Consider the following 12,126-nt stretch of genomic DNA (forward strand, 5'->3'; position numbering starts at 1 on the left):
GAGCATCTGGAATTGGTTGGAGGATGGATGGTGGCTCACAGATTGAGGTTGAATCCTGACAAGACAGAAGTACTGTTTTGGGGGGACAGGAGATGGGCAGGTGTGGAGGACTCCCTGGTCCGGAATGGGGTAACTGTGCACCTGAAGAACCAGGTGCGCAGCCTGGGAGTCATTTTGGACTCGCAGCTGTCCAAGGAGGTGCAGGTCAATTCTGTGTCAAGGCAGCTGTTTACCAGCTCCATCTGGTACGCAGGCTGAGACCCTTCCTGCCCACAGACTGTCTCGCCAGAGTGGTGCATGCTCTAGTTATCTCTCGCTTGGACTACTGCAATGTGCTCTATGTGGGGCTACCTTTGAAGGTGACTCGGAAACTGCAATTAATCCAGAATGTGGCAGCTAGACTGGTGACTGGGAGAGGCTGCCGAGACCACATAACACCAGTCCTGAAAAACCTACATTGGCTCCCAGTATGTTTCCGAGCACAATTCAAAGTGTTGCTGCTGACCTTTAAACAGCCTCGGGTCCTCTACCCCTAAACTGCCTCAGTTCAGTATACCCGAAGGAGCGTCTCCACCGCCCAGTTCTGCCTGGACACTGAGGTCCAGTGCTGAGGGCCTTTTGGCAGTTCCCTCGCTGCGAGAAGCCAAGTTACAGGGAACCACACAGAGGGCCTTCTCAGTAGTGGCGTCTGCCCTGTGAAACGCCCTCCCACCAGATGTCAAAGAAATAAACAACTATTTCACATTTAGAAGACATCTGAAGGCAGCCCTGTTTAGGGAAGCTTTTAAAGTTTGATGGACTATTGTATTTTAATATTTTGTTGGAAGCCTCCGAGAGTGACTGGGCCAGATGGGCGGGGTATAAATATATTATTATTATTATTATTATTATTATTATTATTATTATTATTATGCAAATGTGGCAGGAAGCCCCTCAATCACCACCTCCTGTCACTGGCAACAATGATAGAGTTAAACAACTAACCAAGCACCTTGTCTACTTGTTGGACCAGGCCTGCCTTGCACCTCTGACCCTAGGGGAGCGAGTGACGCTGTGATCTAGGCCACTGAGCCTCTTGGGCTTGCCAATCGTAAGGTTCTGTGGTTTGAATCCACACAATGGGGTGAGCTCCCGTTGCTCTGTCCCAGCTCCTGCCAACCTAGCAGTTCGAAAGCACACCAGTGCAAGTAGATAAATAGGTATCGCTGCAACGGGAAGGTAAACGGCATTTCTGTGTGCTCTGGTTTCCGTCACGGTGTCCGATTGTGCCAGAAGTGGCTTAATAATGCTGGTCGTGTGACCCGGAAAGCTGTCTGTGGCCAAAAATGTATAGATTGCTCTTGGAATGGCATGACCTGGAAAGCTGTCTGTGGATGCACACCAGCTCTCTCAGCCTAAAGCAAGATGAGTGCTGCACCCCTTAGTTGCCTTCGACTGGACTTAACCATCCAGGGGTCCTTTACCTTTTTACCTTTAACTGCACCTCTGACAGCCCACCCCACCCCCCAATCCGACAAGTAAGCTCTGCCCTCACATCCCTTGGCCACATTCTGGAACGTGCAAATCAAACTCATCAATTTCCCAAACCTTTTGAAGGTTTAGGGTGTCTGACTATGCTGGCTCACCCTTCACCACTGCCAGAGAGGAACATCATAATGGAGTGGCTCAGGAAACAGGTAGGATCTTGCAAGTCTCTCCTCCTTGACTCTTCTGCCTTTAACTCATGAGTAAAGAGACCAACTGGTTAATAGAGGGCACTTTATCCCAGAGGAACGTCTCTGTGCTGCCTGAAAAGAGCAGTTGTTGTTATGTGGGGCAAAGCTTCAGAAATCTGCTGAAACACCTTTGTCAGAGGAGGAAAAGGTACAGAGACTCTCCATACATAGGAAACTGCCTCCTTCTAGCTAAGCATTGCCTACACTGGCTGGCAGCAGCTGTCCAGGTTTTCAGGCAGTGGGTCTCCCCCAGTCCTACTTGGAGACTTCTGCATGCTCAGCAGGTGCTCTACCATGGAGCTATAGCACCCCCCATTTCTCCCTCTCTCTTGTAAGCCAGATGTGACCCTCTAGAATAAGAGAACTGTAGAGCTGGAAGGGACCTTGAGGGTTATCCAGTCCAACTCCCTGCAATGACATTGCTGAACTCCAGCTCCTGTGGTCCCTGGTCACTGGCCATGCTGGCTGGGGCTAATGGGAGTTGGAGTCTAGAGGACCTCAGGTTCCCCACCGCTGCTCTAGCCCTGCCTATTCAGTCCCACTTCCCTTCCATCTCTGGCCACACTCTTTCTCAAGGAAACGGATATGAAGTCCCATTGAAGTAACATGTTTTGTAACATGCTTTGGCTGCCACTCTTCCTCTGGAAATGAAGGATAGGTCCCCCAACTCCCTTGGCAGACTAGATGCCATGCTCAATGCAATGCATATTTTCCCCAATGACTAATTGAATTCAAAGCAGCCATGGAGCAGAAGAATGTTCAAGGAAGAAGGGGAGGGGGATGCTTGTTAACTTCCATATCCAAACTGTCCTCCCTCTCCAGCAACCTTTCACCCTGCAGGGGGAAAGAGATGCAAGCCCATGGGGGAAAAGATGAATGCACCTGAGCATCCTCACTGCTGCAAGGCACAAAGAACACAGGTAACATTTTTAAACTTCTGGCATTTATACCGTGCGCCATTCCTCCCACAGCTTCATTAAATCGATTGCTGACCAATTATCGTTTCATCCCGGTTTGAGTATGGCCTTATGGGAAGGCCTTGGGCAAAGCACTAATTGCTGGCCTCAGTTTCTCAGCTGTGTAACCCTGGGCAGGGGGAGAGGAGCTGACCTGCCTCACAGGGTCGTTGTGATGTTGAAACGACGACTTATTTATCTGGGAATTTTTTTACAAAGCGACAGAAACTTGGAAAAGTTTCCTCATTGTAGCTACACGTTGTGTCTTACAGTTTACTGATCAGGTCTGCACCTGTTTTGCTTTGGAACAGCTGCTATTTTTCATAGGCTGTTCACTGAGCTCTGAGTGATACAGATGTTTTTTTAAAAAAAATATTATTTTCAGAAAAAGACAAGAATGCAAATCATAAAAGCAGTAACATGAGAGAAATTTCCAGGCCAGAACAACAAAACAAAGTAAAAGCAAACAAGATGTAAAACAAAGGTCTGGTTATTCTGCTTCTCTTCCAGTGGCGTAGCGTGGGTTGTCAGCACCCGGGGCAAGGCAAGTAATTTGCGCCCCCTAACCCGTGGATTTTAGCACTGCGAGTGCGAGCGCGCCCCCCCAGATGTTGCGCCCGGTGTGGCCGGCCCCCCCTGCACCCCCCACGCTATGCCACTGTTCTCTTCACAGGCTCCCAATGAAGCAGCAGAGAACTCCAAAGATACTGGGCACTGATCTCTTTGCTGTTAAAGATGCTAGAAACTCACATACCTTGCTGGTGAATCTGCAGATTCTCTGGTTGTCGCTGCTGGTTCTCGGTATTTTCTTTTCATTGTTACAGGGAAGTGATGGTGCCCATTTGATATCTTTTCAGGTATAACACACACAAATATTCTGAACAATATGGGTGAGAGGGGGGATATCCCATTTGTCCTCCAAGTCCACTTTTAAACTCTATTTGTGAAACATAAGATGTGTGAAAGGCTTTAAAAACAAAACAATGCCTCAGATTGGATCAGAAGTTGAAATCCTCCCCATTCATCTGACTGACTTGAACTGGTGCCACAGTGCAATCATTGTTGTTACTGGTCAGTGACTTCCTAAATGAACAAGTTACGGTACTTTCGTCTTTTCTGCCCAAGTGATCAGATGATATTAAAACCTATGTGCAATTTGGCAGGAAGCAGGGAGAAAGCAAGAGAGCAGCAGTCACTAGCAAACCTAAACTATTTACCTTATGTCAGGTTCTGCCAGGGCTACAAAAAGCTGGTTTTCATGTCACCAGAACAACACTTGGTTTCTCTCTCCCCCCTTCCCGCTCCCCCACTCCTCCTCCCCATTTTGGAATTAACAAAGTAAACTGATCTTCCTGCAGAATGTGTCATACAATTAGGATTGGGATAAACAGGTTTCTCAGTATGGCCTCTGTGTCCTGGTGGGCTGAGGAGACAAAGGGACAAGGATGGGGAAGGTGGAGAGAGCAGGTTTCATCAAACAAAGCTTGCATCTGTTTTCAGTGCCAGAGTCTAGATGCATGTATGAAATGGGGCGCTTCTTCTGGGATCAGATAGAACTCATGGGTATCCAATGAAGCTGAATACTGAAAGTCTCAGGACAAGGAAAATAAGGTCCTTCTCAGCACAGTGCATGTTTAAACTTTGGAACTCACTGCCACTGGAGGCAGTGATAGCCACAAACTTGGATGGCTTTAAAGTGGATTGGACAAGATAATGGAGGCTGTCAATGGCTACTAGCCACAGTGATTGAAGGCGGCAATGCTTCTGAATGCCAGTTGCTGGAAACCGCAGGAGGGAAGAGGGCTTTTGTCTTCGGGTGCTGCTTGCCGGTTTCCCACAAGGATCTGGGTGGCCACTGTGAGAACAGGATGCTGAAGAGAATATTCTTATAGGCAATGCATAGGAAGTATATACCAAGTAAGAACACTTGCTCATCTGGATCATTATGCTGTACTCTGACTGGCAGTGGCTGCCCAGGGTTTCAACTGGAGCCATTTTCAGCCCCAGCTAGAGATGCTTCTGGGGAAGGAAAGCAAAAGGAGGCCCTACCGCTGAGCTATGGTGCATATGCCAAATGTACCTTTCAGTGAGTCAGATGATTATCAGAGGATAGGTACTTATAGCAGCTACAGTATTACCAGGGCAGCTCAATGCCTTTATACTGAGACACACACACACACACACACACACACACACACAGAGAGAGAGAGAGAGAGAGAGAGAGAGAGAGAGAGAGAGAGAATTGTCTAGCCACTGCTTGCTCCACTCACCCACCACACCTACCCCCTTGCAAACCACCCTTCCTCCACACCCAACCAAGCCCTAACAACTTGCCCAAAGTCCCATCCGTTTTTTAAAGGAGGGGGGAGCAGTTTGCTAAGCTGCCTTGTAAAGTGTGTCCTCCCTCTGTTAAGCAGCTTGCCTATGGCGCCTGCCCCGTGCTGCTTCCTTGCTTCTCTGCCTGTTTGCCTGCTGTTCATCACAGAACGTGCTGAGAACCTTACATTTCTATCTATATAGGAAGATATACTTGCGATTCAAGACAACACTTTGTGCATCTGATGAAGTGGACTATAGTCCATGGAAGTTTGTTGTGCCGTTGGTTTTTAAGGTGCAAAACAAACAAACAAACAAAAACAGCCTGCACACCCCTCTCCGTTGTTTTTTGCTGAAAGTAGACCTGCCATGGAATCCTTTCTGGAAGTTCCACCTACAGAAACACTGAACTGCTCTTGTGTACCAGGTCGTAAGAATAAACAACATGAAAGGGTGGCTGTCTTCATTCTGTTTGTGAGCTTTGCACAAGATGGGCTTTTACTTGGTATGGTCCAGCGAAGCATTTGTGAAGAGGACATGCCAGTCTCTTGACCACCCTTTCATCAGATGGAGATGAAACTGGCACCAGGCTGCCTGTCCGAAAGAACAAAGGAGCGGCCTCTGTCCAGTGGACAGCACATTCTTTTTCTCTTCAGGCAACTACACAATTAGTTACAACCCAGACCTATGCATGCTTACTGAGAAGCACCCATTAAGTTGAATTGGACTTGCTCTAGGTTGTGGAATGGCTGTAGCACAGGATTAGAGCACCTGGTTTGCCTGCAGAAGGTCTTGGGTACAATCCATGGGATCTCCAGGCAGGATCCCCTGTCTGCCACTGCCAGTCAGTGCAGGGAATACTGAGCTTGATGGAGCAATGGTCTAACTCTATAAGGCAGCTCCCTGCATTCCTATGTCTTAAGGGAAAGCCATCTGTTTTGCATGCAGAAGATCCCTTGCTCAACTTCTGATGTCACCAAGTCAGGCTGGGAAAGACCCACAGCTGAATCCAGTACTGAGCTTAGTGAACTGATGCTCTGACTCCATATAACTGAGTATCCTCTGTTCCTAAAGGAAGGACTAAAGCTCAGTGAAAAAGCATCTGTAGGGTGGCCATATTTCAAGAAGTAAAAATCCAAACACCCACAAAGTTGTTGAGTTTTTCTTGGTTCCAGGGCAAACTGCTGCCTTCCCCCTGGATGTCACTTCCACCTTTGAAATTCTGGCAGCACCCAGACGTAGGGCAGCCACAGAGGTCCATGATTCAATCCCCAGGATCTCTAGGCAGGACTAGGAGTTGCCCCTGTCTGAAACCCTGGAGAGCTGTTGGCAGTCACTAAACTAGAGTTAGTCACTGAATTAGTGGACCAATGCTTTGATGCAATATAAGGCAGTTTCTTAAGAACTGTGGACTCTGTGTGTATGTGCACACACACAGTTTTCATGTATGTACGGAAAACACATTTAAAAGACTTTGAGCCAGACATGCTGGTGGACACACAACCATAACCACAGCCCTGCACGGTCAGGCTAAAGTAGGCCTGTTTTGCTCAGCATGCTGATACCTCAGAATGCCTCTGCAGGTGTGAACAAGAATTTGTAGGGTGCTAGGATTCCCCTTCTAATTTCTGGGTGTCAGATGCTGGATTTAGCATATTAAAATCCAACCCAGGAGCCAGCTTGTTAATGGCCTGCTAAAGATGGGTGCATTAGGGTGACAAAGGGATTGACTCTGTGCCAGACAACAAAGTTAGTTACAAAGACAAAGGCCTTTGAAGGAGAGTTTTAGTGTTTCTGCTGGGATGTGAGTTCAGGGAGAAGTGGCAGTCTGTAAAATGCAGTAAGCTGGAGCACAGGGCCAGACAGATGTCAATTTGAATCCAAGGCTGCAGCAAAGGAGAAACAAGAACCTTTTGTTGTTTTGATGCTGTGAGCCCCTCCATCATAGGCTCAGGTCGCATATATGTATAAATAAACCATATATCATAAAGACTCCACAGGCTCTGCTGTCCCTCATTTCCAAACGGAAACATGACCCTGGGTGAGCGTCTAGAAGCCCCGGAATCTTGCACCACTCAGAGACTGGGGTGGTGTGCAACAGGATGCTTCAACCCCACTGATACAAACGGGTCTTAAGTGAGTTGTGATGCATTTGTTTTCAATAGGAATAAAACGCAGCTCACCTTCTTTGAACTGGAGCCTCTGTGAGTATACATGCACTGGGAGACTTCTGACCAAAGCCATCCTAGGAAGGATTGGACTTTGATCTGGGCTGAATTTACTGCATGACCTTTGACATCTCTCTCAGTCTTAGTCCCCCACCTGCAAAACTGGGATAACTACACCAAAGGACCTTACAGAGTTGTTGTGAGAATTACTGAGATCAATGCATGCGAAGGACTCTGAACAATGAACACGTCTTATTTACTGATAATAAAATATATATGAGGCATAGTACCTGGTGTCAGAAGAACACCTGTACAACTGTAGTGTACAGCTTTTAAAGAAAAAAACACAATGAATCTCAAGCAAGCAATAATTCAAAAAATGATAAGAAATCTTTCTTTTTTTAAATAAGGAACTAAAAACCACGAAGCAATTCAATACACATCTAAATCATCCCAGAGGGAAATGCCAAGGAGGAAACAGAACTTCACTAGAATAAATATTAATTTTATAATATGTCAAAATAGCTGTTTTGGTAAACATTCCTCGTTAGCTGTCCCTTTATAGCAGAGGACCAATCTGCAGGAATCAGCAAGCAAGCCCTTTCACACCAGGGGCACAAGCACGGCCACCTGTTGTTTGCCACTGATCAGCTGGCTGTTAGGGCACAAGAGCAAGTTAGGCCTGATTTCCCCCCCCCCATGTAAGTTGGCAACCCTGCATAGAAAAATTTCCATCCTGCTTTGAATACCACCCAGTGCATACATATTCTGAACCCATTTGACCACTGTCTGCTCCCTGCAGCTTTCTGGGAAAGGCACTCCAGCAAATGGGTTTGAGTCCCTTGTTGGGCAAAGGATTCCTTCACTGCAGGGTGTTAAACTCAATAGCCCTCATTGTCCCTTCCAACTCCACAGTTCTATGATTCTAAGAAATATTGGAAGTGACACAAATCTGCACAGCACCTCCATATTTGTCTCTGCCACCACCCCTTCGGCCAGCCTCCCCCAACTCTCCTGCCCCACAGATGGTTACAACTACAACTCCCAAGGCCACTACTGATGGGACGGCTGAAGTCCAAGCCATCCCAAGGGTACCAGTTTAGGGGAGGCTGCTGGAAGCCATCTCTTTTCAGAATGTCAGATATTTTTGCTTCTCCGTCATCTGCAGATTATGAAGATTCCCAATGCCTAACTGCCCTTTCAGTTAAACTGATTTAAGTTTTCAGTGAAAAGCATAGCCTGTAGCAGGGGGGTCTGAAGATTTGTTGCTTCTCGGGGGGGGGTTGGGTTTTTTGGGGGGGGTGGTGTGTGTGTGTGTTTAAAGGCTGGACTGGTGGGTGAACGGCTTATTGTTTTCCTCAGTCCTGCTCAAAAGCTCTTCTCTGCTTCATTGGCAGCTTTTACGCTCCTGTGTGGGGACAAACTGAGCTCCAAGTTCTCATGAAGTTAAGGCTGCAAAGCCCTTCAGAGAGAGAGAAAGAGCGAAGCCTTTCAGCCTCTTGGCCTGCCAACTTTGAGTGAGTCCTGCTTTCTCAGCTCCACAACCATCCCAGGCTTTCTTCCCAGGGACAATGTGAATTTTAAAGACAGCCCAGCAGGGTGTAGTACATTTTTCATTCCAAAGAGAGGAGATAAAAAGGGAGGGCGAGAGGAAGTGGGTGGGGGTGCTGACAAGGGGGGGGGATCATGCAAGGTAGCTTGCTATTCGTGGCTTGATACAACCTAGGAGGGAGGGAGGGAGGGAGGGAGGGAGGGAGGGAGGGATACAGGATTACCAGAAAACCTGAATATCACAAAGGGGTTGGGGTTTGGTTTTGGTTTTGCTTGGGAGCTGAGCAGATCACCAAATCAAGGCGAGAGACAGCCAGTCTGCTGAAGCGAGATGTTGGTGGCTCCAGGAGAAACGGGATGGGTTCCCCGTGAGCCAAGCAAAGTGGATGTGGGGCTCCATCCTGGCTCTTGTGGCTGATTCAGCCCTGGGTCACCAAACAGAAAAGCCCTGATGGATTGGAAGCTGGACATCTCTGCTTCTCAGCAGCCAACCAGATGCCTCCGAGAAGCAGAGCTCCTAGGCTGCAGACTCTCTTCCAGAGGACGTTCCAGCACCTGGTATTGAGAGGCCAGTTTCCACACTCCATTTTCGACCCTCCATCCTGGTTCAAAGTGACCTTACAGCTGAGCAGAAACACTCAGAAGGAGTGTGGTCAGAAAGAGAGGACTGGAGGGCTTTTGAATGGAAGCTAAACTTAAACCTTGCAAGTGTGGGGAACAAAACTGAGACCAGGGAAGTATTGGTCCTCTCCAGGTTCTGTCTTTCTCCCCCCCCCCCACCGCCCCTGCATTTTCATCCGCTAGCTATGCTCTTGCATTCCTCCTCCACTGGCGTTCTTCAGAAAACAATGCTGGCTCATTCAGCATGAACGCTGATGGCCATTCTCAACAATCCTGCTTGTGCCATTTTGTTAGAGGATTGTGCCATGCCAAGCAGCTGCTCTCAGGCTTCTGCTGCTGCTACTGGATGGCCACAGATTGTCCCCACCCCACCCCACACCCCACTGACACAGCAAGTTGATCCAAGGCAGGCCAGCTACAGTGTTGCTGGGTAATAACCTCCCTCCAATATCTAACTTTTCCTTGGGTCTTTTTGCCAGTCAGGAGTGATTCTCTCAGTTGCGCTCTCTCTCTCTCTCACTCTCTGGACGCCTACAGACATGAAATTTTCACGTGGAATTCAGTCAGTTTGTGCATCCACAGCAGTTGTCACAGGAGGAGTGACTGATGGGAGGAGCAAAGAGAGAAGAAACCCCATGGTGCATTTGCAGCAGCAGAACTGGACGCCTTCCTCTGCCCCGGCTGCAACAAAACATGTCTCTCCTCTATCAGTCTCTACAGCCACAGCAGGCACTGCAACTTTCCAATGGTTTGACTTTACCTCCAAAGGTGCACTCCTCCATTGTCTCCCAAGAGACAGGTGGATGCCAACTGCCTTAAATTCAGTCACATACTGGTAAATTCAGGTTAAGAACACAAGAAGAGCTGGTTGGATCACGACAGTGGCCCACATAGTCCAACATCCTGTTCTCACAGTAGCTGATCAGATGCCCATTATGGGAAGCCTGAGAGCAGGACCCGAACACAGGAGCACTGTCTCCCCTCCTGCAGTTTCCAGCAGCTGATATTCAGAAATATTGCTGCCTCTGACCATGGAGGAAGAGCATAGCCATTGTGGCTCATAGCCACACTAACCCGTTCATCTTTGAATATGTCTAATCCTCTTTTAAAGCCATCTAAGTTGGAGGCCATTGCTGTCTCCTGTGGGAGTGTGTTCCACAGTTTAAGTATGCACTGCGTGAAGAAATTATTTCTTTTGTTATGCAATTATAGCTGTTTGGAAGCTTTTGCACAGCAAACCCACGTCCCCAAAAGATTGGACTTCTTGCAGTAATGAAAGGGATGTGGGGAAAAAATGAAAGGGATGTGAAAACAACCTAGAACGTTGCTTTGATGCAAGTTCATTTTCCTTTCTAACAAACAAATCAGAAACAATGCTCATTAAATAGCCAACGTCATTTAACCTTCCTGCAAACAAATGAGGATGAATGCCCAATAAACAGGTCATCTGGAAACACCCCTCCCCCTCTCTTCTGCTTTCCAAACCAACTGTTTTGGTACCAGTGGCAAAAGCTGCAACCCTAGTCACACAGCAGACAGTTTTGGAAACTGTATCCTACAAAGAAGCTGGTGCTTCTTGAAATCTGGAAGTGCTGGCCATTTGGGAGTGAGGTGTTGGGCAACACTATGTGTAAGGGTTCACATCAAACGGCGGAGGTCCTTGGAGGCAGGCAGGCAGGCAGGCAGGCAGAGGGATAACTAAACCTCTTTAGCTCCACACCGAAGCCCTAGGAAGGAACTAGAGTTAGTTACTACTAACAGCAGTCTACACACCACCCTAATAAAACTACAAGTTACAGGGTTCTTTGGGAGGCTGGCCTGGCAATCTGCTTTAGGTGACAGTAACCTGCTTCAGCCATTACCATGAGTTTGGGGATGGCAGGATAGATGAAGGCAGGAATTTGTGCCTGCAGGACAGGCTCCATTGCCATCTGGATGTGTCTCCCACTATTCATAAAAACTCTAGGACTTCCTATATAATTAGGAAGACGGTGTATGCTTGTAAGCTTCAACATAACAGGAGCCTGCTGCATAAACTCTGGGTGGGGGTGCGGGGTGTCTGCCTCCCCCTGCCCCTCTCCTCTCCTCTCCCTCTTCTGTCTCCAGGGCTCAGCACTGGTAGGGAACACAGAAGAGCCCTCACCAGGGCCCACCTCACGACACCATCAGGACCCGCCCTGTCACATCGTCAGGGGTTAGCCCTAGGTCTCAGGTTTCAGCCCTGAAATCTCAGGGTCTGGGATGCTCCTGACCTGGCAACCCAACCTAAGAACAATGCAAGCTGCGTGAGGAGGGCCGGCCCCGCAATGAGTCTGAACCAGGTAACTGCATGGCAAAGTGCAGAACTGGACCATAACCTTTATCAAAGTTACAAGCCATCGCAAGCTCTTTGGTTTCTAAAATTTTGGGCCCAGTTCCCTTGATTCCCCCTGCCTCTCTTTTCCTTATCATTCTAGATTTTGCTTTTTAGGTTGAGTAAAAGGGGAAAAGGTGGGGGGAAGAAAATGACCGAAGGGCTTACAGGGCAGCAGGCAATGGAGGCAAATGCCTGGCACCTTTTAAGATCTCGGGGCCAACTAGGATGACATGGCCGAGGGGGCAGCTAGTGAATTTGGAGAGGCAGCAGCATATAGGTAAAGTGATACCCTTTACTGGGCCAACTTTTGTTGTCGGAAGATTATGGGAAGCTTTGGAGTCAAGCAGAAAGCCGCTGCAGCAGGGCATTCTTTATCGCCAACAGAAGTTGTTCCAGTGGAAGGAAGGGATCTCCTTTCCTGTCTTGCATTGCATTCTTCCTGG

The sequence above is a fragment of the Podarcis raffonei genome, chromosome Z (genome assembly GCF_027172205.1).
Source record: "Podarcis raffonei isolate rPodRaf1 chromosome Z, rPodRaf1.pri, whole genome shotgun sequence".
NCBI classification, from domain to species: Eukaryota; Metazoa; Chordata; class Lepidosauria; order Squamata; family Lacertidae; genus Podarcis; species Podarcis raffonei.